The 23,721-nt window shown below is 44.3% G+C and overlaps 1 long non-coding RNA gene across 1 annotated transcript; it reads right to left on the bottom strand.

The window, feature by feature from the left end:
• Nucleotides 1–18,110: 18,110 nt before the first annotated feature.
• LOC143793731 (uncharacterized) lies at nucleotides 18,111–19,467 on the bottom strand. The gene is made up of 3 exons (XR_013220225.1): nucleotides 19,386–19,467; nucleotides 19,146–19,292; nucleotides 18,111–18,650 (listed from the first exon to the last, which is right to left on the bottom strand). It is a non-coding gene; the product is annotated as an uncharacterized LOC143793731 (long non-coding RNA).
• Nucleotides 19,468–23,721: the final 4,254 nt, after the last annotated feature.

The following is a 23,721-nucleotide window of genomic DNA, read 5'->3' as shown; positions in this document are numbered from 1 at the left end:
GTGTTATTTTTTTTATTTCACACATAGGGTTTTGCATTTATGCCAAAATGTTCTACTTTGGTATCATCTGACCAGAATACATTCTTCCACATGCTAGCTATGTCCCCTACATGGCTTTTTGCAAACTGCAAACAAGACTTCTGCTTACGGCTTGCTTTCAAAAAAGTCTTGCTTCTTGTCACTCTTCCATAAAGGCCAGATTTGTGGAATATACGACTAATAGTCCTCCAGAGTGATCATGGGCCTCTTGGCTTCTTCTCTAATTAGTGCTCTCCTTACTTGGGATGTCAGTTTAGGTTGACAGCCATATCTTGGTAAGTTTTCAGTTGTTCCATACTCCTTTTATCCTTTTATTTTTGGATGATAGATTGAACATTACTCCATGAGATGTTTAGAGCTTGGGCTATTTTTTTTTTTTACCTAACCATGCTTAACTTTTCTCCAAAACTTTATCCTTGACCTGTCTGTTGTGTTCCTTGGTTTTCATGATGGTGATACTTTACAGAGCAGCTGTGGTTACACTGAAAATAAATTACACACAGGTGGACTTAATTTACTAATTGTAACTTCTGCAATTGGTCACTCAGGATTTTATTTAAGTGTATAAGACCAAAGGGGGCTGAAATCAAATGCACATCACAGTGTTCAGATTTATATTTTTTAAATATTTTAAAAAAATTTATCAGTTCCTTTCAGTTTATAAATACTTGCTACTTTGTGTTGGTATATTGTCAAGGTGAAAAAGATATATCTTTATACATTTTTTGTACTGTTATGTGAAACAATAAGTTTTCCCTATGCTTGCAGATGCTAATGTAACTGTATTTAAAATGGCTGCCAGTATTCACCTTTGCCCTACTTTTCGTCTCTGAGGAAAGAAGTATCATTTCTTCTGAAATCGAAACTTGAGGAATGTGAAGAAAGGAGGATTCGCCAGGAGACATCAGGACAAATCAGAAAGACTGAATATTAGACATATACTGCTTAAACCCCGCCTATTGCATTCCTTCTCCTAACATACAATATAGTACTGTGTATCCGGAAATAAAGTCAGTTGCTGTGATCGTTGCCGACACTTAAATAAGTACGAGCATGCACTGAGATTGAACCAGCTTTTTGTCTGACTCATTCTTACCCGGTACCACATGCTTATAGTCTAATTTGGGATGACTGGTGAATGAGGGTTATTGTCGTGACGACCCCGACAATATCACATAAAAAATCAATATAAAATATTTAAGTTTGAGGGTGTAATGTCACAAAATGTGATAAGTACACGGGGTATGAATACTTTTTCATGGAACTCTATCTGTCTACAGTCATGGCCAAAAGAGTTGGCACCCTTGAAATTGTTCCAGAAAATTAAGCTTTTTTTCCCAGAACATTATTGCAATTATACATGTTTTGTTATATACATGTTTATTTCCTTTGTGTGTATTAGAGCAACATACAAAACAGAGAAACAAAAGGTAATTGTATATAATTTCACAAAAAAGCAAAAATGGGCCAGACAAAATTGTTGGCACCCTCAACTTAATATTTGGTTGCACACTCTTTAGAATAAATAACTGCAATCAATCACTTCCTACAAGCATCAACAAGATTCTTACACCTCTTAACTGGAATTTTAGACCACTCTTGTTTTGCAAACTGCTCCAGGTCTCTCATATTTGAAGGCGCCTTCTCCCAACAGCAATTTTAAGATCTCTCCATTTGTGTTCATTGGGACTTCCGGACTCATTGCTGGGCACTTCAGAACTCTACAGCGCTTTGTTTCCAACAATTTCTGGGTGCTTCTTGAAGTATGTTTGGGGTCATTGTCCTGGTGGAAGACCCATGACCTAGTACACAAACCCAGCATTCTGACACTGGGCACTACATTGCGACTCAAAATCCTTTGGTAATCTTCAGATTTCATGATATCTTGCACACAGTCAAATCACCCAAAGCCATAGGCAGCAAAACAACCCCAAAACATTTTTTAATCTCCACCATATTTGACTATAGGTACTGTGTTCTTTTCTTTGTAGTCCTCATTCTTTTTTCAGTAAACTGTAGAATGATGTATTTTACCAAAAAGCTCTATCTTGGTCTCATCTGTCCACAACATGTTTTCCTAGAATGATTTTGGCTTACTAATATATATTTTGTCAAATTGCAGTCTATCTTTTTTATGTCTCAGTGTCAGCAGTGAGGTCCTACTGGGTCTCCTCTTTTAGCGTTTTATTTAATTCAAATGTCAACGGATACAGTAATTCTCGATAACACTAATGCAGCTTGAGCCTGCATAACAGCTTGAATTTCTATGGAACTTGATTGGGGCTGCTTATCCACCATCCTGCATTGCAACCTTCCATCAATTTTTCTCTGCCATTCACATCCTGGGAGACTAGCTACAGTGCCATGGTTTTTACAATTCTTGATTATGTTGCATACCATGGACAAAGGAACATCAAGATCTCTGGAGATGGACTTGTAACCTTGAGATTGTTGATATTGTTCAACATTTTTGGTTCTCAAATCCTCAGTTCTCTTCTCCTCTTCCTGTTCTCCATGTTTATTGTGCCACACAAAGACACACAATGGAAAGATTGAGTCAATTTCTCCCCTTTTTACCTGGTTTCAGGTGTCATTTTCATATTGCCCACACCTGTTACTTGCTACATGTGAGTTTGAACGAGCATCACATGCTTCAAACAGACTTGTTTAAACCACAATTTTGAAAAGGTGCCAACAATTTTGTCTGGCCCATTTTGGGGATTTTGGGTGAAATTATGTCCAACCTGCCTTTTTTCTCAGTTTTTTTTTTGTGGTTTTCCAATACACACAAAGGAAATAAACATTTTTATAACAAAAAGTATCTATCCATCCATCCATCCATCCATCCAGATGAATAAAATGAGGATGTTTTGGTGGACTTACAGAAGCCAAAAATACATTTCCTGTCTGTCTATAGGATGCAGTCTCTGTCTGTAAGCTCCTATGCAGCAGATTATTATCGGAGGCCACAATCAGCCAGCTGGCCTGTAAAATATGAATGGAGCGCACACTCCAGACTATTATTTCTCGCCAGTGTGTAACCATAGAAACAGCAGGACTCGTCTCCCACCGTTGCTGCTGACGCTGCATTCATTACATGCAGGCAGCATATTTTCCTCTCGTGTTGAGGAGGGTACGCCGGGTCCATTCTCGTGGAGATCTCATGTGTCTGATTTGCTGTTTCAACATGCTGGGAATCATAACATGAATGACTTTACTTCAGGCAAAAATATTCATTGACGGCAATGACTATATATCACGATGTGCATAAGAGCATCACCCAACTTCTCCTAATGAATATAGCTGGAGCGCCCCCACACCGCCGCAGGGCCGAGGGGCACCCGGAGCCGGGCCTCTGAGTCTCTGCTCTGGGGGTTGTCACGGTGGCTAGACCCGGTCCGTGGCCCTGTCCGTCAGTGGGGGACGTCCGGTGAAATAGGTGGTAGTAATGGTAGCGATGTAACGGTGCGGTTGTGGGGTGTAAGTCGCGGTAAATAACGAGGACACCAGTTTGCAGTCTCTTTACCTCTTTACTGGAGATCTCTGAGTCCTCAGTCCAGAATACGGTTCACCAGGCTGCGCAAGTCCGGCCGGTCCAATGGCACCTCCAGAGCCCTCCTCTCAGGTGGAAATCTGTGCCTTCCTTCTAGCGCTATGTGTTGTAGTCCTTCCCTGCTGTGCTCACGGAAAGTGACCCCACAACGGTTGTGTCTGTTTCTTAAGTTCCCTCACAACTCGATTTGATGTTCCTCTGTAATCCACCCCTTCCCTGTATTCAGGTTGGAATGGCACCCGTTTGTCAGGTAGGCCTGGAGTTCTTCCGGGACCCTAGAGACGCCCCTCTCCCGCAATTGCCCCCCAAGACTTCATAGGTGATATGTGGTAGACAGCCCGCCTGAGACCGACTGTCCTGCCGCTGTTGGGAGTATGGCTTGAAGCTGTATTCTAATCCACTCCCTCGGCGTTCCGGCCACCGGTATTGCGCCTCAGCAAGGTGCTGCCTCTTTCAGCACAACCCCTGCTGGTATTCTCCTTCTGCTTGATCTCGTTTCTCACTCAGCACAATCTGTCTCGCTTCTAGTCCTTTCCTTGAGTCCCGCCGCTTCCAGGAGCCTGCGCGGACCCGTTACGTTCTTTCAATGCCAAGCCTCTGCCAGGATCCCACCCCTGGCAGAGACCCTACAGTCTCTCCCTTCACAACACCCCCTGCCACAGGGTGTTGCTCCGTTCAATCCCGTCAGCGTTCTCTCTAACTTTCTGCCTGACCCCCAGTTTACCCACTATGGTGGGGAGTGGCCTAATGAATAGCACCCTTAGCTCCCCCCGGAGGCCCAGCTGTGAAACATATTGGTGTCTGTGATACCTGATTGGAGGAACTCCTTCGGTGCCATCGAACGTACCATGGCTCCCCTTAGCGGCAGAGCCACAGTACTGCAACGACCAGAACTCTGGGGCGCTGCACTCCCCCCTGGTTAAACACAGTACTCCGGGACTGGGAAGAAAAACAACAATACAGATTAGCAAAAAGACATACAATTTTGTTGAGTGTAAACAATAAGCATACTTGAACAGGCTTCCCTTTATGGGAGGTGAGGACACTTTTAACGTTACAAACATGGTCAACATTATAAATTACAGGCTATGCATAACTCCTGTTACCCAACCGGGTATTCTACTTAGTGCAAATTCTGGAACAATAAATTAACATTGCCTTTAGGAAACATACACTCTTAGTTTACCAAAGGCCTTCCTATAATCACATTACAGGGTAAGGTAACTTCACATTCTCCTACTTTGAACCTGCAGGACCGCCTGTCCCTATGGCACCAGACCTACTGCCTCTCCTTTCTTTTACAGGACCGCCCTGTTCATCCAGGGCCTACTGCCTTTCTCTACTATACATGGTATAGACATAACATTCCTTTCGTTTAAAGAACTCTGAGCCAGCTCTACTCGGCTCCTTTAAGGACTCACTCTCTAACCCCTACGGGTTCACTCTCTGTCCTTAGTAACAAAGTAACTTTCAATGGGGACGCGGGGTTTACCTTCTATCCTCACCTTCATTATTACTTTGCTTACTTTCAACTATGCAGACCTCTATCTCTACCCCTACGGGCTCTCTGCATCTTTTCTTTCTGCAAAACATTATTTAGACATTTCAACAAATTCAACACATATAACTTTAGCATGTAAAACAGTTACATTTCTTTTCAAGGCATCATTATGGCATTACTGTTCTGCAACAGTATCTCTCTCAAGTTCAGTTTCTCACATCCCCTTTAAGAGGAGACCAAGTCTTTCTAAGGTAGCTCGTCTTCTCAGCCTACCGGCCCATGCAAAGGTTCCGGCATGGTATCTTCGCAAAGTGTCTTTAACTAGAACCGGTAGGAAAGGTATCTTCACAAAGTGTCTTTGGCTCAAACAAATAGGGCAAATATCTTCGCAAAGTGTCTTTGGCTAAAACCAGTAGGGAGCACCTTCAAGAAGGTGCAAACTATTTACAAGGGAAGTTCGAATCATGCACAGTCCATGATTTCTGCAGTTCTTTAAACTTGTGCAAAAATTTTAGGAAAGGAAAACAAACAAAGAGGATCCCGGGTCAACAGAGGGATCCATTAACCCTGGGCGGGTTTAGCAGCAACTTAAAGGAATAAAAGACAAACAGTAACTATTTACATTTTCAGGTTTCCGAGGTTTACTCTACTTCTGGTGGCTTGGGTTCCTGAACCCCGGCCACTGTAGCACGGACACCAGCGGTAAGCTCCGCAGGGACCACCTGGTCGCCTGCTGTCTGAATTTGAAGCCTAACTCTGTCGGCAAGTTCAGGAGCTGCTACAAAGCGTACAGTAGAAACAGTAACAAGGTCTGGCAGCCCTGGATTGACCACAGTTGGGGCCACAGGTGCCACTCTCTCAGACTCGTATCGCTGAACTTTCCGGGCACGCCATCCTTGTGTGTTCCAGTGACGGGTATACGTCACCTGATCCCCCTCCCGGAGTGGTTCACCTTCTCGATCACAGCAGGGAGTCTCCACATCATAGCCGGCAACGAAGATGCCAGTAGGTAGACCCGACTCCCAAATGGAACCCCACCCCTTCTTTGGGTGGAATGCCGCCACCGTCCCTCGCCTGACAGCATCCGTCCCATCATAGATCATTTTTTTGCTCTGCAGTTCCCGTCTTTCAACTTCGGTGCGCTGTCCCCAATGCTGGAGCACGCATTGTTTGTATTGGTCCCAGGTAAGTATCGCAATAGTGAGACCTTCCATTGGAATCCCATCCTGCTCGACCCAGGGAACATCCCATCGGAACATCACCCCTCCTGGGTCCATTTCTATGGGCTCTCCCCACCTGGTTGGCAATGGTGGTAACAACTTCCCCAACGCGCCGGGGGTGAGAACCGCCCGGTCGATTGTAAACGCGGGGTTACTGTTGTGGGGAGGATCGGTCGGGAGAGCAGAACCGTCCAGGGGAGTAGGGGCGCCGCCCATACCTGCGCCTGATGTGGTTCCACCGGCGTTGCTCTGGCCCGTTAACGAGGACACTGGAGTCTGCTGCAGCCCGGACCGGGGCTCCTCCAATGGGATGCTCGGACTCGGCTCCGCTGGCTGTGGTTCCTCCTCCTCTAACTCCGAGGTCGGGATCGGTGGACGTAACTCCGCTGTCGGATCCGCATGCTTCCGGTCCATCTCCGGTGAAGAAAGGCAGGCCTGAACTGCTTCTTCCTCGCTCAGGCACTCGCCGTTCATCATCGCTGCCTGATAGTCGGCGGCAGTGCATGCACCTAGCTCCGCCATTTCTCTGAGGTCGGGCTTCTCCGTCACCAGCCTCTCGCCGTTGCATATCAAGGGGTGTTTCTCTTCTGCTTTGGGGCAGGTCATTCCTCTGCAGCCAGAAGTGCAGGGGGCGGTAGCCATTTCTCGCGCCACACTGGGAGTCTCCGCCCATAACACGCCCTCCTTCCCCTTGGGTGTAGCAATGGCGGCGCCTTTTGGCGGGAACTTTTGGCGGCTAATGGCGCAGCACAGTCTTTGTAATAAAGTACAGTCCAAGCACAGTAAATCACAGTCTCTAGGCACACATGACCTGATTCTTCAGGCTTAAGTAGATCCTGTTCGTGACGCCAAGTTGGAGCGCCCCCACACCGCCGCAGGGCCGAGGGGCACCCGGAGCCGGGCCTCTGAGTCTCTGCTCTGGGGGTTGTCACGGTGGCTAGACCCGGTCCGTGGCCCTGTCCGTCAGTGGGGGACGTCCGGTGAAATAGGTGGTAGTAATGGTAGCGATGTAACGGTGCGGTTGTGGGGTGTAAGTCGCGGTAAATAACGAGGACACCAGTTTGCAGTCTCTTTACCTCTTTACTGGAGATCTCTGAGTCCTCAGTCCAGAATACGGTTCACCAGGCTGCGCAAGTCCGGCCGGTCCAATGGCACCTCCAGAGCCCTCCTCTCAGGTGGAAATCTGTGCCTTCCTTCTAGCGCTATGTGTTGTAGTCCTTCCCTGCTGTGCTCACGGAAAGTGACCCCACAACGGTTGTGTCTGTTTCTTAAGTTCCCTCACAACTCGATTTGATGTTCCTCTGTAATCCACCCCTTCCCTGTATTCAGGTTGGAATGGCACCCGTTTGTCAGGTAGGCCTGGAGTTCTTCCGGGACCCTAGAGACGCCCCTCTCCCGCAATTGCCCCCCAAGACTTCATAGGTGATATGTGGTAGACAGCCCGCCTGAGACCGACTGTCCTGCCGCTGTTTGGAGTATGGCTTGAAGCTGTATTCTAATCCACTCCCTCGGCATTCCGGCCACCGGTATTGCGCCTCAGCAAGGTGCTGCCTCTTTCAGCACAACCCCTGCTGGTATTCTCCTTCTGCTTGATCTCGTTTCTCACTCAGCACAATCTGTCTCGCTTCTAGTCCTTTCCTTGAGTCCCGCCGCTTCCAGGAGCCTGCGCGGACCCGTTACGTTCTTTCAATGCCAAGCCTCTGCCAGGATCCCACCCCTGGCAGAGACCCTACAGTCTCTCCCTTCACAACACCCCCTGCCACAGGGTGTTGCTCCGTTCAATCCCGTCAGCGTTCTCTCTAACTTTCTGCCTGACCCCCAGTTTACCCACTATGGTGGGGAGTGGCCTAATGAATAGCACCCTTAGCTCCCCCCGGAGGCCCAGCTGTGAAACATATTGGTGTCTGTGATACCTGATTGGAGGAACTCCTTCGGTGCCATCGAACGTACCATGGCTCCCCTTAGCGGCAGAGCCACAGTACTGCAACGACCAGAACTCTGGGGCGCTGCATAGCCATAGGACTGAATCAATAGCGTCCACCAGTGCTGTCCGTGACACCAAACTGGCCGCACGGGAAACCCATGTCCTCATAACATATTGTCATGAAGCGGTGATTATTTGGCTCCAGGCTTGGAGAGCTGTGGGGGATGGTGACTTCTGAGTAATCGGTCAGGTCGCCCATGTGTAATTAGGGGCCAGAGGGCATGTTACTAAGGTGCTGAAGTCTGTTGTGCTACACAGACATGTTGGGGCAAGCAGTGTGACTATGGCTTCACTCCTTATAGGTTAAGGAAGGCCTGTCACTTTCCATAAATATGTACATTTTTTATCTGGTGTAAATGTCGCTGTTCTCCTGAATCCAGCGTTGGGTTTCTTCTCCTGTTTCTCTCCGTTCCTGAGATATGACTCCCTCTTTGCTGTAAGTACATTAGTCTTTTTAGCCAAGTGGGTGTGATCCTCAACTCTTCTCTGTGGGTGTCTGCTTTATGACCACGCCCAAATGGCTATTAAAACTAAATGGGCCTTTGCTAGACCGCAAAGATTGCCCTAAGTCATAAACGCGGAGGACCGTGTTGCAAGCAGGAGACTATGTAGAGCAAAAAAAGTCCTCCAACATTGGTTGCAAAACAAGTAAATAATTTTTATTAGGTCACACAATTTTAAAAAAAAAAACATGTAAAAAAAATGGTTGGAGATGAAAGCAAACCATACAGAAATTGGAAAAAGGAAACACTGGACAAAAAATATTTTTTGACTTGTGTCCGGGAATTTAAATAAAGAGTATATCACATCGAAAAAAAAATTATTAGCTGCCTAAGATGCAAACTTTAAGTTACTATGTAAGGTAAATAGTGATAATCTTTTCAATGAAGAAAGTGCATAGTGCAAATCATTATAGTACACAGGAGGATGCACGATGAATAGAATAAATAAATAGATAAGGCCAAACACTACCGGGATTTGTCTCTGGTGCCTCCTAATCAGGTAGATATTGTATGTAAAAAATAATTACATCAAATTATATAAAGTAAACACCTCATAGGGGAGATCAGAGACAAATAGTGCACACCATAGCTCAAGGTAACTTAATGCCTATGGCCAGAGACACACTAGCATTTGTAAAATCAGATTTTGTTCCTGAAAAGTTGGACAAGCGTCATGCAAGTGTCATGCACTTCTCATTAGAGTACAATCCGATTTTTAACACCAAGCATCCAAATGACATCCCATTTATGCGAATGTGATTTAATTGCAATTATATTTTAACATGAGATTTTGCATAGAGCAATTCTCTATGTCATTTACACATAGTTTTCAAAGCAAATATTCCTCAAGATATATATATATACAGTGGGGAAATAAGTATTTAATCCCTTGCTGATTTTGTGCGTTTGCACATGAACAGTCTATAACTTTAATGGTAGGTTAATTTTAACATTGAGAGATGGAATGTCAAAAATAAAACCCAGAAAATCACATTGTATAAACTATATAAATGTATTTGCATTTTGCAGTGAGAAATAAGTATTTGATCCCTCTGGCAAACAAGACTTAATACCAACCCTTGTTGGCAAGCACAGCAGTCAGACGTTTTTTGTAGTTGATGATGAGGTTTGCGCCCATGTCAGGAGGAATTTTGGTCCTCTCCTCTTTGCAGATCATCTCTAAATCATTAATATTTTGAGGCTGTCGCTTGGCAACTCGGAGCTTCAACTCCCTCCATAAGTTTTCTATGGGCTTAAGGTCTGGAGACTGGCTAGGCCACTCCATGACCTTAATGTGCTTCTTTTTCAGTCACTCCTATGTTGCCTTGGTTGTATGTTTTGGATCATTGTCTTATTGGAAGACCCAGCCATGACCCATTTTTAATGTCCTGGCAGAGGGAAGGAGGTTGTCACTCAGGATTTTATGGTACATCGCTCCACCCATTCTCCCATTGATGCGGTGAAGTAGTCCTGTGCCCTTAGCAAAGAAAAATCCTCAAAACATAATGGTTCCACCTCCATGCTTGACAGTGGGATGATGTTCTTTGGGTCATAGGCAGCATTTCTCTTCCTCCAAACACGTCAAGTTGAGTTAATGCCAAAGACCTCAATTTTTGTCTCATCTGAACGCAGCACCTTCTCCCAGTCACTCACAGAATCATCCAGATGTTCTTTGGCAAACTTCAGATGGGCCTGCACATGTGCCTTCTTGAGCAGGGGGACCTTGCGGGCACTGCAGGATTTTACACCTTTACGGTGTAATGTGTTACCAATGGTTTTCTTGGTGACTGTGGTCCCAGCTGCCTTGAGATCATTAACAAGTTCCCCCTGTGTAGTTTTAGGCTGATCTCTCACCTTCTTCATGATCAAGGATACCCCACGAGGTGAGATTTTGCATGGTGCCCCAGATCAATGTCAACCGACAGTCATTTGTATTTCTTCCATTTTCTTACTATTGCACCAACTGTTGTCTCCTTCTCACCCAGCATCTTAGGCTACGTTCACATTTGCGGCCAGCGCCGCAGCGTCGGGCGCCGCAGCGGCGCCGCATGCGTCATGCGCCCCTATATTTAACATGGGGGCGCATGGACATGCGGCGCACTTGCGTTTTGCGCCGCATGTGTCGCTGCGGCGCCCGCGTCGGGGCGCAGAGGACGCAGCAAGTTGCATTTTTGCTGCGTCCAAATTCAATGAAAAAAACGACGCATGCGGCGCAAAACGCAGCGTTGTGCATGCGTTTTGCTGCGTTTTTGTTTGCGTTGTGCGTTGCGGCGCCGACGCTGCGGCGCACAACGCAAATGTGAACGTAGCCTTACTTATGGTTTTGTAGCCCATTCCAGCTGTGTGCAGGTCTATGATCTTGTTGTAGAGGTTAGAGTCTGACTGATTAATTGAGTCTGTGGACAGGAGTCTTTTATATAGGTAACTATATAAGACAGCTGTCTTTAATGCAGGTAACGAGTTGATTAGGAGCATCTAACTGGTCTGTAGGAGCCAGGACTCTTAATGGTTGGTAGGGAATAAAATACTTATGTTTCACTGTAAAAATGCAAATAAATTTATACAATTTATACAATGTGATTTTCTGGATTTTATTTTTTATATTATTTCACTCAATGTTAAAATTAACCTACCCTTAAAATTATAGACTGTTCACGTCTTTGTCAGTGGGCAACCTTGCAAAAGAAGCAAGGGATCATATACTTATTTCCTCCACTATATATACATACATATATACAGTATATACACTCACTGGCCACTTTATTAGGTACACCTGTCCAACTTCTTGTTAACACTTAATTTCTAATCAGCCAATCACATGGCGGCAACTCAGTGCATTTAGGCATGTAGACATGGTCAAGACAATCTCCTGCAGTTCAAACCGAGCATCAGTATGGGGAAGAAAGGTGATTTGAGTGCCTTTGAACGTGGCATGGTTGTTGGTGCCAGAAGGGCTGGTCTGAGTATTTCAGAAACTGCTGATCTACTGGGATTTTCACGCACAACCATCTCTAGGGTTTACAGAGAATGGTCCGAAAAAGAAAAAAAATCCAGTGAGCGGCAGTTCTGTGGGCGGAAATGCCTTGTTGATGCCAGAGGTCAGAGGAGAATGGGCAGACTGGTTCGAGCTGATAGAAAGGCAACAGTGACTCAAATCGCCACCCGTTACAACCAAGGTAGGCCTAAGAGCATCTCTGAACGCACAGTGCGTCGAACTTTGAGGCAGATGGGCTACAGCAGCAGAAGACCACACCGGGTACCACTCCTTTCAGCTAAGAACAGGAAACTGAGGCTACAATTTGCACAAGCTCATCGAAATTGGACAGTAGAAGATTGGAAAAACGTTGCTTGGTCTGATGAGTCTCGATTTCTGCTGCGACATTCGGATGGTAGGGTCAGAATTTGGCGTAAACAACATGAAAGCATGGATCCATCCTGCCTTGTATCAACGGTTCAGGCTGGTGGTGGTGATGTGCAGCCGACAAATCTGCGGCAACTGTGTGATGCCATCATGTCAATATGGACCAAAATCTCTGAGGAATGCTTCCAGCACCTTGTTGAATCTATGCCACGAAGAATTGAGGCAGTTCTGAAGGCAAAAGGGGGTCCAACCCGTTACTAGCATGGTGTACCTAATAAAGTGGCCAGTGAGTGTATATATATATGCTGTATATACATACAGTGAGTACGGAAAGTATTCAGACCCCTTTAAATTTTTCACTCGTTTCATTGATTGCAGCCATTTGGTAAATTCAAAAAAGTTCATTTTTTTTCTCATTAATGTACACTCTGCACCCCATCTTGACTGAAACCCCCCAGATATGTAGAAATTAAAATTTTTTGCAAATTTATTAAAAAAGAAAAACTGAAATATCACAGTCATAAGTATTCAGACCCTTTGCTCAGTATTGAGTAGAAGCACCTTTTGAGCTAGTACAGCCATGAGTCTTCTTGGGAATGATGCAACAAATTTTTCACACCTGGATTTGGGGATCCTCTGCCATTCTTCCTTGCAGATCCTCTCCAGTTCCGTCAGGTTGGATGGTGAATGTTGGTGGACAGCCATTTTCAGGTCTCTCCAGAGATGCGCAATTGGGTTTAGGTCAGGGCTCTGGCTGGGCCAGTCAAGAATGGTCGCAGAGTTGTTCTGAAGCCACTCCTTTGTTATTTTACCTGTGTGCTTAGTGTCATTGTCATGTTGGTAGGTGAACCTTCGGCCAAGTCTGAGGATTATGGAGGTCACTGTGCTCTTAGGAACCTTGAGTACTGCAGAAATTCTGTTGTACCCTTGGCCAGATCTGTGCCTTGCCACAATTCTGTCTCTGAGCTCTTTGGACAGTTCCTTTAACCTCATGATTCTCATTTGGTCTGACATGCACTGTGAGCTGTGATGTCTTATATAGACAGGTGTGAGCCTTTCCAAATTAAGTCCTATCAGTTTAATTAAACACAGCTGGACTTCAAGGAAGGAATAGAACCATCTCAAGGAGGATCACAAGGAAATGGACAGCATGTGACTTAAATATGAGTGTCTGAGCAAAGGGTCTGAATACTTTCACCATGTGGTATTTCAGTTTTTCTTTTTAAATAAATATGCAAAAATTTCTACATTTCAGATTTTTTCTGTCAAGATGGGGTGCAGAGTGTACATTAACAAGAAAAAAATGAACTTTTTGAATTTACCAAATGGCTGCAATGAAACAAAGAGTGAAAAAATTAAAGGGGTCTGAATACTTTCCATACCCACTGTATATATACAGATTAGATAGATAGATAGATAGATAGATAGATAGATAGATAGATAGATAGATAGATAGATAGATAGATACAGAAAGATAGATACAGAAAAATAGATAGATATAAATATGTGAGTCTTATTGACGCCTCTCCATTATTAACCGGGCTTAATGCCACCTTACAATAGCAAGGTGGCATTAACCCCTCATTACCCCATATCCCACCGCTACAGGGAGTGGGAAGAGAGGGGCTAAGTGCCGGAATTGGCGCATCTTTTTGATGCGCCTTTTCTGGGGCGGCTGCGGGCTTATATTTGTAGCCAGGGGGGGGGCAAATATCCATGGCCCCTTTCCTAGGCTATGAATATAAGCCCACGGCTGTCTGCGTAGCCTTTCTGGCCTAAAAATATAGGGGGACCCCAACACTTTTTTTGGGGGGGCTCTCCCTTTATTTCTGAGCCAGAAAGGCTACGCAGACAGCTGTGGGCTTCATATTCATGGCCTGGGAACAGCCATGGGTATTTTAACCCCTTCCCAGGCCACAAATATTGGCCCGCAGCAGTCTGCCTAGCCTTTCTGGCCTAAAAATATAGGGGGACCCTATGTCATTTTTTTTTTTTTGGGGGGGGGGTCCCCCTATATATATTTTTTTTAATCATTTTAATAGCATTAATAATGGATAGGCGTCTTATTGACGCCTCTCCATTATTAACCGGGATTAATGCCACCTTACAATAGCAAAAATACATGCAACTGAAATACGTGGCACTTAAATACGTGATACGTGGCACTTAAATACGTGATACGTGGCACTTAAATACGTGGCACTGAAATACGTGGCACTGAAATACGTGGCACTGAAATACGTGATACATGGCACTTAAATACGTGGCACTGAAATACGTGGCACTGAAATACGTGGCACTTACATACTTGATACGTGGCACTTAAAAACGTGGCACTGAAATACGTGGCACTGAAATACGTGGCACTGAAATACGTGATACGTGGCACTTAAATACTTGATACGTGGCACTTAAATACGTGATACGTGGCACTTAAATACGTGATACGTGGCACTTAAATACGTGATGCGTGGCACTTAAATACTTGATACGTGGCACTTAAATACGTGATACGTGGCACTTAAATATGTGGCACTTAAGTACGTGGCACTGAAATACGTGGCACTGAAATACGTGGCACTGAAATACGTTGCACTGAAATACGTGATACGTGGCACTTAAATACGTGGCACCGAAATACGTGGCACTTAAATACGTGGCACTTAAATACGTGGTACGTGGCACTTAACCCCTCATTACCCCATATCCCACCGCTACACGGGAGTGGGAAGAGAGGGGCTAAGTGCCGGAATTGGCGCATCTTTTTGATGCGCCTTTTCCGGGGCAGCTGCGGGCTTATATTTGTAGCCAGGGGGGGCAAATATCCATGGCCCCTTTCCTAGTCTATGAATATAAGCCCACGGCTGTCTGCGTAGCCTTTCTGGCCTAAAAATATAGGGGGACCCCAACACTTTTTTTTTTTTCGGGGGTCCCCATATATTATAGTAACCCTTTCATAGGATTAATAATGGATAGGCGTCTTATTGACGCCTCTCCATTATTAACCGGGCTTAATGCCACCTTACAATAGCAACCCTATCATTAACCCTAGGATCCCTTTAGGGTTAGGGTTAGGATCCCTGTAGGGGTAGGGTTAGGGGTAGGATCCCTTTAGGGTTAGGATCACTTTAGGGTTAGGGGTAGGGTCCCTGTTAGGGTTATGATCCCTACCCCTAACCCTACCCTAACTATTTCAGTTTATAGTGGTTTTTTTACTTCATTTTGATGATTGGCGCTTGCGCCGCTCAGGATTGACGGCGCCAGAGCTAGTTGTAAAACAATTGCACACGAACGTTTTTATTGGTGTTTGTGTTTTTAGTTTGTGCTTGTGTTAATTTAGGGGTTACTTTAATATATTCCAACTTTTTAAAACCATTTCTGTCACATTACTTGGTCGTTCTATAGATTATGAAATGACACTATTGTATTCATTGTAGGTTCGTGATTATCCGGCCCTGTGGGACCCTTGTGATGAATCATATAAGGACAAATACTATCGGGAACTCGCATGGACCAAAATTGTTCATGACATGTTCCCGGATTGGGACAAGTATCCCGGTGCAACACGACAGCAAATTGGTAATTATAATTAAATTTATTTAGCAAACCTTGAGTTTATTAAAAATATTATTTTTTTAGATCTCTAAAAAATTGTTGTTGTTTTTTTTAACCTTTTTTTTGTAGATAAAGATGTGAGGCAACGGTGGCGCTCCATCAGGGACAGATTTTCCAAGTTTCTTAATGACTGTGCAAAGAGTGGCTTGTCGCCGAGCAAAAAAAATGTTCCCTTCAGTGAAGAGCTCCAATTCATTGTCACCAGCCGGACATTGAGAAGGTAAGTTACAATCCACTCCACAAGATTATTTATATATAATATGTGTTGCTAAAATTTTTATTAATGATCTTTTTTCCCCCCCACAGGACGGAAGGAAACATGTCCGCAGCTGATGGGGAGGAAAGCGACAATGAGGATGGAGCAGGCAGTTCCTCTGGAGTGGGAGGGACCATCTCTCCCTCCATTCCCACAGCTTCTGCTGAATCCACATCCACTTCAGCAGCTGCTGCATCCACATCTGCTTCAGCAGCTGCTGAATCATCTGATTCCGTAGAAGCTGTGAGAGTGGAGAAGAGAGCTGTCTATCCGGTGGCAGCAGAGAAAAAAACAAAAAAAACAAAGAAGAACAATGAGGACCAAACGGTCCAAATTGCCTCCGACACCCTTGATTTTATCAAAAAATCTTCTAGCGACGACCATTGCGATTCGTTCGCATTAACTGTCGCAAGAAAGACCCGCTCACTGCCACCGGATAGACAGTCTCTTTTTATGTCTATGGTCCAGATGTCCGTCACTGCTCTGGAGGACCCTGCTCCTATTTTGCCATATAATGAGGTTCTGATGGGGGTGTTGGGACTGTTCAGGCCCCGACACAGAACACCGGACACACCTGCAAGACCACAGTATTTGGCCAACAGTCAAGCAAGTTACGCAGAAAGGGGAAGTTCGCAGCAGCTGGGAGCAACTTCTCAAACAGAGGGAACAAATTTCCTGTATTCTCCAGAGTACACCTATCTACATTAAAAGTACAGCTCCAGTTGCACAGAAAACCACAAGAAAAACGAAGTACATCATATCTGATAATCGGTAAACTTATCAGTTTATTTAAAATATTAAAAATGAACAAAATATAATATAACAGAAAAACCGTATTGATATCCGAATAATAGGGAACACGTGCACCACAACATCCACTATCACATAACAGGAGGGGAGAAGGACATGAGTTGTCAAAGGAGTAAAAAATATAACTGAGTACTGGCACTGGAGGTCTCAATAGAGAAGTACAGGGACACATAACTCCTTTGACATCTCATGTCCTTCTCCCCTCCTGTTATGTGATAGTGGATGTTGTGGTGCACCCGTTCCCTATTATTCGAATATCTCTGTATTAATACTGTTTTTCTGTTATATTTTGTTCATGTTTAATATTTTAAATAAACTGAAAATTTTAAGGATTAGCCGAGATAATGTACTTCTTTTTTCTTGTGGTTTTCTTGTGTTTTTTCTATGAGTATGGTGTCCAGACCTGAGCTTTTGTTTCTAGCTCCAGTTGCACGTTGGCTTTGTAAGGGGCTGTTTAATTAATTTGTTTCAAATTGAAAAATCATTTATAAAATTTACAACAATTTTGTGTTCTTTACAATAAATTTTTTTTTAAAAAAAATATTCTCTTGTTTTTAGACAATGGGGACAAGGCCTCTGTGTCGGACGCTGTCCTGGGTATATGGGCTATCGATTAGTGTTTTGGGGGTTGATGTGTTAAGTATTCTATATCTCATACTGCAGTTAATTTATGAAAACACCACCCATTTTTTTGACATACAAAGACACAAAAGAAATTAATCCCCCCAAAATTTTTTATTTAAATTACAACCAAATTTTTTTTTTTTTGGGTCACATGAAAAAAAAAAATTTTTAAACACAATTTTGTGTTGATTGTTGTTGTTTCACATTCTTCGGGATCTTTTCACAACAGTTAGCAGCGATGTCGGCAACTTTTTGGGGAAGGTCAGTGTAGATGCATCCTTCTCTGCTGGTCAGGCTGCTCAACACCAGCACAGGAGTATTGCCAGTGCACGGCACCTTCAGGACTCATAAAGTAGTCAGTGAAGGATTCTCTCACACGCACACCAGAGTTGGACGGCCTGCCCAGACCCCCATTGACCACTGGATTAAATACTGGCTGCTGGTACTCCACATCTACGTCAGTGTTGTACTTACGAGCATAGTTGTGGAGTACACAGCAAGCCTTTATCACAGCATCAACGGTGTCTGTGTCCAACTGGATGGCAGTGTGAAAGATCCTCCACTGACTGGTCATGATCCCAAAGGTGCATTCCACATATCTGCGTGCACGACTCAGCCGATAATTAAAAATCCTCCATCGGGCATCCAGTCCCCTTCGTGGGTATGGGCGCAGCAGGGTTGTCGTTAAGGGAAATGCCTCATCCGATACCATCACAAAGGGCACTGGATGTGTGGAACCCGGCAAAGGTCTGGGGGCTGGGAGCGTGCCGCCATCTCGAAGAATTTGCGTCCCAATCTGTGACGTTCGCAACACCCGAGAATCCCCAGTACTACCATAGGCACCAACATCAATGGCAACAAATTTGTAATGGGCATCAGCCACCGCCATCAGGACCACTGAAAAATACTTCTTATAATTAAAGAAGCGTGATCCTGATCGTGGGGGCTGCTGAACCCTAACATATTTACCATCGACTGCACCTATGCAGTTTGGGAAATTGGCCACAGACTGAAAGCCTGCTGCAACCTGCAGCCAAGTCTCCTCGGTTGGGGAAGGCATCACTATAGGTTGCAACTTCTGCCAGATGACGGTACATGTGCACCTCACAATGTTAGAGATGGTAGATTTACCAACCCTAAATTGGAGGTGCAGGGATGTATAGCTCTCTCCTGTGGCCAAAAATCTGCAAAGAAACAAAAAAGAAAATTAGAAGTGTCACACAAAAATGTAATTAAAACATGTCACAAGTCAAGGCCGCTATAATATGCGTCCAGCACCATTCATGTGTTATGTAAAGCATTCAATAATGATGGCATTAACACCCAGCACAACACAAAGGGTGTAAAAAACCTTAATAAAAGGCCTGATGGGACTTGTGCACACACGCATGCGAGATATGACCGAGTGTTGCATGGTAATCCCCAGACCTGCTGCATGCACTCCGTTGTGGAGCGTGCGGCTCCATGTATTGGTATGTGGGTGCACACTCCGCTCCAGAGTGCAGGCGGCAGGGCCGGGGATTACCATGCAACACTCGGCCGTATCTCACATGTGTGTGTGTGTGTATGTGTGCTCCCCGTCCAACAAGAGGAGTGGGTGGGTTTAATCACACATACTGGACACAGAGACGTGTAAAACAGAGACCTAACGACATTCCCACAAAAAAATTGTTACTTACCGCAAGGTGATGAGCAGCCTTTCCTCTGCAGAAATGGACTTCCTCATCACTGTGTCTTGCAGTGTCAAATGGGGTGCCAGGATGGTGAGCAGTCTGTCAAATGCCAGAATCGATAGCCGACAAAAAGATATAAATTTGTCCGGATATCTGAAAATTGAAAAAGAAACACAAAAAAGGGTTACTTCACAAGTATTGTTAGCAAAAAAAGGTAAATTTGTCGTTCAATATATTTCTACTTACCTCCTCAAATCATTGTAGAGGACATAAAAGTGCCCCTTCTCTGTTCGCTCTGCTACGAGAGGCTGCACCCACATTCTTTTATGTGCACGCCTTCTCTGCCGCCGCTGCCTCTAAAGTAAAAAAAATATATATATATTTTGTAAAACACAACGATGAGAAAAAAATATCAAACATGCCTGGAAAGCAATGCGGAATATGTAAGGGTACGTGTCCACGTTCAGGATGGCCATCGTTATCATTGGAGCGCCAAAGCCGCTATGTGCAAAGCCCCATCCCCTTCTGGGACGCAATGATGCCAGATGTGTTCACTGTACAAATCCGGCATCATCGCACCCCACGCATAGGGCCCTGTTTTATTCCTTGCGGAGCCGCAGCTTCTCAGCAAGGAACACGGACATGCTGTGATCATAAAAGACGCGCAGCATGTCCGGAGTCGCAGGGCTGACGGATGACACACAGTGGACACGTGATTTCATGAAATCCCCTCCACTATGCTGTTACATCTGAACACTGCATGTTTGGCGCTGCGGCCCCACGCAGCGCCAAACACACAGCGTTTCCAGAACGTGGACATGTACCCATAACCCAATATATAAAACAAACAGACATCTGCTTACCTGACGTTTATGACGATTCAAGATTAGAAGAATCAACCCCAGGATCGCAATCCGGTGTGGCGTGCGGAGCTGGATCCGCGGGCTGTGATCTGGCCTACGCTCAGCACTCTGCAGAGCGCTGTCATTACAAACACGTCCACTCATTTTGGTGTGTTAAGTTCCAAAATGGAGGATGGAAGAAGAAAAGGGTTGGACAAGGAAATGACATCATTTTTTTTTTCCCCCCACTGCAGTAAGCTTTATTTGTGTCAAACACAGACAATCTGCAGAGAAAACTGCATAAAAAAACGCACTAAAAAACGCATCAAAAAACGCATCAAAAACGAACCAAAAAACGCACCTGCGTTTTCTGCCAAGAGCTGCGGTTTTTAGTGCAGAAAAAACAGCAGGGAAATCAGGAACGTGTGAACATGGCCTTAAGGTCTGTTGACCGAAACGTCGCTACAGGAGGCAGAATAAATGTAAGCTCCTATTTTTGTCTTTTTGTTCTTTGTAGTATTAGGGTTGATGTCACCTTGTCAGGTGACATCAATCCCAGAGGTTAGTAATGGAGAGACGACTATAAGATGCCCCATTACTAACCACATAGTCAAATTGTAAAAAAAATAACACCCAGAACAAATTCCTTTATTTGAAAGAAAGACACAGACTCCCTTAATGAACCTAAATTTATCAAAGACACTCATACTTACCTCAATGCCCAATCCACTGAAGCCATTGTCCTCTGTAAACGAAGTAAAATAATAAACAACTATATTCCTAACCTGTCTGATGAGAAGATAATAATCCAATTGTCCAGGGACACATCTTGGCCTGGCAACAGCCTCTCCAGGGGACATTATATACTGTATGGAGCAATATATGGGGCCATCATATACTGTATGGAGAAATATTTGGTTGCCTTTTATACTGTATGTTGCAATATATGGGGTCATTATACACTGTATTGAGCAATATATGGGGCCATTATACTATATAGAGCATTATATGGGGCCTTTATATACTGTGTGGAACAATATGTGGGGCCATTGTATACTGTATGGCGCAATATATGGAGCCATTATACTATATGGAGCATTATATGGGATATAATATACTGTACTGAACAATATATGGGGCCCTTATACTGTATGTAGCAATATATGGGGTTCGCTGTATGGAGCAATATATGGGGTCATTATACTCTGTATGGAACAATATATGAGGTCATTCTATACTGTATGGCGCAGTATATGGGGTCATTATACTGTATGGAGTATTATACTGTATGGAGCATTATATAGTGGCCCATTATACTGTATGGAGTAATATATGGGGCCCATTATTCTATATGGAGCAAAATATGGAACCCCTTATACTGTATGGGGCATTATATGGGGCCATTAAACTGTATGAAGCATTATATGGGGCCATTATGTACTGTGTGGAACAATATATGGGTCCCTTATATTGTATGGAGCAATATATGGGGCTTGCCATGTACTGTATGGAGCAATACTGTATATGGTGCCATTATACTATATGGAGCGAGCATTATATGGGGCCATTATATACTGTGTTGAACAACATATGTGTTGAACTACTACCTGATGGACAGGCCGCAGTTTGAAAGGATGGGGGAGGTGGTATCTGGCAATGTACGGAGCAGGTTTGGAGCCCCTCAGGGTACAGTGCTGTCGCCCTTTCTCTTCACATTGTATACAGCTGATGTTCAGTATAAATCAGATATTTGTCACCTCCAAAAATTCTCAGATGACTCAGTGATTGTAGGGGGCATTGTGGGAGGCCAGGGGGAGGAGGAATATAGAAGGGTGAAGGGTGGTTTCTTACTTTGTGGATTGGTGCCGGACTAACTGTCTAGAACTAAATGTAAAGAAAACCAAGGAGTTGGTGGTGAGTTCTAGAAAGAAAAAGGAGGATTACTTACCGATCAATATTGCTGGCCAGGAGGTTGAGATTGTTGAGAGCTACAAATATTTGGGGGTTCACCTTGACAGTAAACTCGATTGGAGGTGTCATACAGAAAAGGTTTACAAGAAGGGAATGAGCAGACTGTACTTTCTTCGGTAACAGGTCATTCAATGTGTGCAGTAAAATGCTGGAAATGTTCTACCAGTCCGTTGTGGCAAGCGCCATCTTTTTTGCTATCATATGCTGGGGTAGTAATGTGCCAGTAGCTGACGCTAATAAGCTCAACAAACTTATCAAGAAGGCAAGTGCGGCTGTTGGCCTCCATCTAGACTCTTTTGAGGAGGTATTGGAGGATAAGATTCAGAAGAAGTGTAGGCCATAATGATAATAATACACACCCACTATACGAGCTGTTCTTGAAGCAGAAGAGCACATTCAGCATCCGTCTAATCCTACCAAGGTGTAAGAAGGAGAAATTCAGGAAATCGTTTGTACCTACTGCCAGGGCCGGACTGGGACTAAAATTCAGCCCTGGCATTTGAAGTTACACAGGCCCACTTGTCACATGGTGACTGTATAATATCTTTGTACACTTGTAGGCAGGGCCGGTTTTAGGCAAAGTGGGGCCCTAGGCAAAGTTTAAAATGGGTCCCCAAATGCTAACATATTGCACATCACACAGAAGCATTTCGGTTGTATTTACTTACATGCGCTGATCTCAGGCCGCTAAATGAGTTTGATCGACAATACTGAAGTTGTTCACCGCTTGTTTCCCGGCCTCTTTCCACCAGCTGAGGAATAATGATGAGACAGAACGATCACTAATAGATCACTAACAGATCACCATACAGTATCATGTTTTCAGCAGCACATCTACAGTTTACACTGGCAATGTGCTGCTGACAACAAGGCTTTTTGTTCCAGCAAAAACAATCCGAATATGCAGCATTTTACTTGTTTAGTAAAATACACCCCATAGTCCTCCATATATTATAATGTGCTCCATAGTCCTCCATATAGTATAATACACTCCCTTTAGTCCTCCATATATTAAAATACATTGCTCAGTCCTCCACATAGTATAATACACTCCTCATAGTCCTCCATATAGCATAATACAATCCTCATAGTCCTCCATATAGCATAATACAATCCTCATAGTGCTCCATATAGCATAATACAATCCTCATAGTGCTCCATATAGTATAATGCACCGCCACAGTCATCCATGTAGTACAATTCACTTCCCATAGTATAATGCACCCCATAGTTCTTCATATAGTATAACGTATTCCCCATAGTCCTCGATACAGTATAATGCAGCCCACATAGAGTATAATGCAGCCACCCCACAGAGTATAATGCAGCCACCCCACAGAGTATAATGCAGCCACCCCACAGAGTATAATGCAGCCACCCCAGAGTATGTAACCCCCATAGAATATAATACAGCCCACCTCCCCATAATATATAATGTAGCCCCCCATAGAATATAATGCAGCCCCCCATAGTATATAACGCAGCCTCCCCCATAGAATATAATATACCCCCACAATAGTATATAACACAGCCACATAGTACATAACATGGCCTCCCCCATAGAATATAATATACTCCCCATAGTATATAGCAAAGCCCGCATATTATATAGCACAAACCGCATAGTATACAGCACAGCCTGCATACTATAGCACAGCTCGCGTAGTAGATAACACAGCCCACACAGCAGTATTCAGCACAGACCACACAGTAGTATTCAGCACAGACCACACAGTAGTATACAGCACAGACCACACAGTAGTATACAG

This window comes from Ranitomeya variabilis, chromosome 1 (genome assembly GCF_051348905.1).
Source record: "Ranitomeya variabilis isolate aRanVar5 chromosome 1, aRanVar5.hap1, whole genome shotgun sequence".
Lineage (NCBI taxonomy): Eukaryota > Metazoa > Chordata > Amphibia > Anura > Dendrobatidae > Ranitomeya > Ranitomeya variabilis.
Note: the sequence above shows the minus strand (reverse complement) of the source record. Positions and strands in the feature narration are given on the sequence as shown.